This window comes from Meles meles, chromosome 21 (genome assembly GCF_922984935.1).
Source record: "Meles meles chromosome 21, mMelMel3.1 paternal haplotype, whole genome shotgun sequence".
NCBI classification, from domain to species: domain Eukaryota; kingdom Metazoa; phylum Chordata; class Mammalia; order Carnivora; family Mustelidae; genus Meles; species Meles meles.
Window position 1 is genome coordinate 8691878 of NC_060086.1, and position 5640 is coordinate 8697517.

Below are 5640 nucleotides of genomic sequence, written 5' to 3' on the forward strand. Positions count from 1 at the left end.
CCATGTAATATTGTGTATTAACTAAGCTCCAAGTTAAAAAAATTTTTTAAATCTTATAGGGGAGCAGGGGTTCCAAGTAAGTAACCCGTTTTATTTCAAAGCCCTGCGCTGCTGTCTGGCTCCACTTGGAGGAACTTTCCATCTGGTCCGCGTGCCAGCACCGAGCCACCAGAGAGGTTCCGCCATGGGGTAGCTGTCCCAAAGTCTGTAGCACCCCTTGGTGCTACACAGAGACTGCTCAACCGCCTGCAGACATCCGGGCCCAATGGGACCCTGGTTCAGACACTTATACGGGGTGCCGGGGACAACTGTCCTAACCTTCTTGAACTTCAGTTTCCAAAAGGGTACTCTCACCGAGGATCGCAAGGAAAGCTCATGCCTAACAGAAGCTCAACAGGTGCTGTTCTCTGCCGCAGTCCTCCCTCCAACCCATCCCCCAGTGGCCTTCAGAAAAGATGGTTCTAGAAAGCAGATCATGTCATTCCCTTCCAGGACTTTGCAAGGGATCCCAAGGATTTGGATTTGATCTCACTTTAAGCTTGAGGCCAAAAGTGCCTCTTGGACTCCTCCTCTGCCCTGGCTGCTCTCCCTCAAACACCTGCAATGACTCCCCATTACCTACAGAATCAAGTCTGAACTCTCCTTGATTTGGCATTCATAGTCCTCCACAACCTGGCCCCAAATTACCTTTCTAGAATCATCTGTCACTGCGTCCTTTTATAGACATTAAATCCCAGAGCAAGCCACATCCACAAAGTTTGTAGACATAAAATCCAGAACATATACACAGGGTCAGGAAATTGTAACAGCTAAGGTGAGATTGTACGGGGCTTGGTGCCCAGGACCCAGAGGCGAAAGGCACAGTCCCCATCTGTCGAGCTCTTCAGAGGTGGCTGGTTCATAACGAGATGGGCTGCAGGGAGAGCATATACACCAGGATTTGAAGAATTCATTCCAAAGTCTAAAAAGAATATGAAAGGGGCACCCGGCTGGTTCAGTGGGTGAAGCGTGCGACTCTTGATCTCAGGGTTGTGGGATCAAGCCCCACGCTGGATGCAGAGATTACTTAAAAATAATTTATAGGCACCTGGGTGGCTCAGTCCTTAAGCATCTGCCTTCGGCTCAGGTCATGATCTGGGGTCCTGGGATCAAGCCCCACATCGGGCTCTCTGCTCAGCGGGGAGTCTGCTTCCCCCTCTGCCTGCTGCTCCCCCTGCTTGTGCTTGTTCTCTCTCTCTGTCAAATAAATAAATAAAACCTTAAAAAAAAAAAAGATAACGATCAGGCCTCTGGGAAGAAGTGGTCCTGGAGCAGAGATTTTGATGATGGGAAGGAAGTACATGAGATGCTTCAAGGGGAGGGAACAGCAAATGCTAGAATGTCACCATTTCAAGGAGGAGCAAAGAGGCCCGTGTGGCAGGAATGGAGTAAGTTGCGGGGAGAGGGGGGCTCAGATCATTCTACATATCAAGGGAAGCCAGAGGAAGTGCGGAAGGTGGGGGGAGTTCTACCACAGAACAGGAGAAGGAGGCTGAGGGTGTGGACTTGGACAGGGACGTGTGCTTCCCTGGGTCCACAGGGCCAAGATGAGTGTTCCATTGTGAGTAGGTGCCTGGGACCCAGAATCCTGACCGACGCCCTGTCCCCTTTCATACACCAATCCTGTCCCTATTCACTACCCCATCAGGATCTTAACATGGTTCAGGGGACAGTGAGGGCCCAGTATTTTGTACATGTTGTGCCTGGAGTGAAAGAATCGTGAATTAGAAGGGGTCTTAGATCAAAATCCAATGCCAGGTGCCCTAGAGTGCTGGCTTTTCTGTTGGCCGCCCCTCTCTGCTGTACTCTGAGCCTGGGGGCTGAACATTAGATGCATCGCCTGGCCAACTTTAGTCCAGCCAGTGTGAGGGTTCAACAAAAGAGAGGAGGCCAAGGGGGACAGTGAGAGATGGGGGTACATCTTCCCTGCTCCCTCCCAGCTTCCCAAGTTCGTGACAACAACCTATCCTTCCCGGGCTCCAGCTGCTGCTTCCATGCTCCAGGTTGCAGTAGGCAGTAGGCCCCAAGAGCATCAGTCCCAACACCCTTCCTCATTCCTGGTTTGCTCCCTTAGCCCTGTTTGTCTTGTTACTTTTTTTTTTTTTAAGTAGGCTCCATGCCCAAGGCAGAGCCCACGTGGGATTTGAACTCATGACCCTCCGAGATCAAGAGTGGGATGCTTTGCTGCTGAGCCACCCAGGTACCTCTTTGTTTTGTTCTTAAAGAGAGACTTAAAAACTCTAACAGCCAAATACAATGGGTGGCCCTCGTTTGGATTTTGATTTGAACAAATCCGTTGTAAAAACATTTTTTAAGCCAGTCGGGGAAATTTGAATATGGACTGGATATTGGCTAATACTAAGGAACCGTGTTCATTTTATTAGGTATGATAATGGCATGGTGGTTATGGTTTTCTTTAAATCTCCGATCTGTTCAACATATGTGCGTACCAGTGAGACGACATGATGTCTGGAATTTGCTTTAAAATACTCCAGAAGGAGAAAATGATGGGAGATAAAATGAGATTGAAAATACCTGATAATTGTTGATGCAGACGATGGGTATATATTTGAAATTGTCCATATTAACAAGTTAAGAAGAAGAAGCGGGGAGAGGAGGAGGAGGTCTGTGTTCTCCCTTCCCCAGTGAAGGGTCTAGAGATGGAAATGGCTGGTCACCAGCTTGCTTTGTCCCCCTCATCAAGATCCCTTGGCAAGCCACCACGTGACATACTCTTCCCCTTCCGGATGGCCCCACCAAGGTAATGGTTGAGGGGAGGGCTGGGGAGTCATGTCCTGGCATCTGACAGCCTCAGTCCAAATCCTGGAGGGCTTCCAACAGGTTAGTCTCTGTGCCTTGGTTCTATCTTCGTATAACGGAGAAATGAAGATGGTAAGACTACCTACCTATTAGTCTGCTGATCACTTTTTAAATGAGTCGATCGACCCAAGTGCTTTAAACTGGGCGTGGCCCGACTAAGGCCACAACAGATAAATGCGAGCTGATCTCAGCACCTTCCCCGTGGATGGTTTTCTCCCCCAGAGATCTCTCGCACTCCTACCCACTGCTATCTGGTGGCCCAAGCGTTCCTGTCTCTTGCTTCTCTGCTTCTCCTTGGCTTTGTAACATATCCCACCCGGATGCGCTTTTTCACATGTTCCTACTTTCAGTTAAATTCTCTCATTTTCATGGTCTTGGGCAGAAACAGTTTGATGAATCCCCGTCACCATTTTGAGAGCCTTCAGTTGGGTCAAAAAGGTCTCTTTTCAAGTAAGAAGTTGCCAGACCTTTCTGGGTTTTCCCAGTAACTGGCAGACAACCGGAGAGCTGTGGAGTTGACCCTCCATGCCTTGTTCTCCCAAGGGCCTCACATCTGACCACCCTGTAGCACCAGATGGTTTCTCCTGCCATCCATGGACTTGATTGAGCCATTTCCTGGCTCCCCCATGGTTCTAATTTGTGGTGATCTTAATGCCCTTCTCTGCAATTTTTCATGCCTATGGAGAAGGCCTGGTCCACAAAGCAGTACTAGGGAGGAGTTGGGCCAGGTTTGCCCAGTTATAAAGTCGGCGGTGATGGAGCCCCACTCAGGTGGCCAGAACCGAGCAGAGTTCCTTGGGTGAGTTAGTGCGTCTGTCCTCACGACACTCCTGCAACACAGATGCTATTCTTATGTCCATTTTCCAGGCAGGAAAACTGAGGCCCAAGGCAGTTATGTAACTGGCCCAGGATCACCCAGCCAGGAAGTGGTGAGGCAGAGCTCTGAGCTCAGGCTTTCTGGCTTCAGACCCATCACTACCTCGCACAGCTACCCGCCCCCATGGACAGCCAGGAACAGCAACGTTCCTATCTGAGTCGTCACGATGTTTTTCTGACAGCCACTGAACCGACTGGGTCAGATCACTCTGTTGTTGTGGATAAAGATGATGCTGTTACCATCAGGTATCCAAGGACGGTGCTGTTGGATTCGTTAGTCAGGTTGGTTGGTCAGTTTGTTGGTTGGTTGTTCTGCTTCAACGAACTCATGTCCAACTCGGAATTACTGCCAAACATCTTCATCTTTATTATCTTGTTTTCTCTCTCCAGTAATCCCATGACAACAGATTACTATTCCTATTTTATGGACTCAGGTAAGACTTACGCCGACCCAAAGTCACAGTGCTAGCATTTAGGCAGAGTTCTAGAAAGTCAAAGTTGCTGATGGCTATAGGTCAAGTCTTTAGCTCATAGATTAAGGAACATGACCACCAGCTCCAGACATCCACCAAGAGATTCAAAGCGAGAAGATGGGGACCAAACCAAGCAGGGCTCCCCGAGAGGCAGCCAATGGGGAAAAAGCCACAGGCAACCTGCCTTCTGCTCCTTATTCCATTGCCTTGTGCTGTCCTGCCTTGCAGGCGCCAGGACATGGAGAAAACCATCTTCCCTTCCCGAACAGTCTATGACATTTGATTAGATGATCAGGAGTAAAGTGCTTTGAAGAGAAGCGATGTAGGAAACACCCTGTGTTTGTGTCTGTGTCAATTCCTGGGAGAGGTCAGATGAGATTAGGGCCAATGAATGGGTCTGCTCAGGTCTCTGGGCTGCTTTGGGCGAGAAAGGAATTGTTTCCCAAAACACATCTGCTCGAGGGGCTGCGAAAACCACACAGCTCTGCTCCACGCCCAAGCGTGTCTTCCTTCAGTCTGGCTGTCGCACGAGGAAAAGGGAACCTCAGCAGTCAGGTCCATCAGGCTGGTGCGGGAAATGTTAACATGCACTTGGACATCAGAGCGTGCCTTTGGGCAAAAACAATTCTCGAATATTTTAGAATGTTGGCTCCAATATGTAAACTGTATTGGGATGGAAAAAGAAAATGAGATGAGTAGATGAAACGTATGGTCAAACAATACGTTTGACAATCCAGATGAAAGGAACATTGCAGGGCATTTTGTCCAACACCATCCATGCTCAAGTCTCTTCCTCTCCTCCCAGACTACTTTCCTGATGAGGCCAAGTAGTCAAGCAGCCCACGTCAAACACCTGTATGCGCCAGGCAGTTTCTATGCAAATTACCAGCTGACGAATAAGAGAAGGAACACATCATGAAAATCAGCCAATGTTTTCAACATAAATATCTTACCCTGAGCCATAAGCATTAGCTTGGTATCCCAGCTCTCCCACCTGTGGCAAGGGCTGAGTTTTCCTCCTTTCCACTTCATAATGATTCCTTAGCCAAATATAACCTAGTAGCAGGGGGCTTACCTATATGGTATTAAAACAACAACAAAATCTTCAATCCACACCAAGGGGTAAAAACGAAGCCTATACAAATAGCTTGAAAATCAAAAGGTACATTTTATATTATGCTAACTAATGTTAAGTGATGGACTTTTTTTTTTTTTTTATTAACCGTGTGTTTTGGATGTTTTGACATCTAGGGCCTTGCAGGCCTTGGAGAGACTGTCCCTCCCAGGGCTAGCTAATTCTTAGAGACAGGAAACCACCAGCCTACTGAGCGTGCCTTTCATAGGCAAACCAGCCAATCCAGGGCCCATCTCCCAGCCACCTCCTTTATTGGACACTCACACTCTGGACCACTATCCTTCTGCCCTAATCACC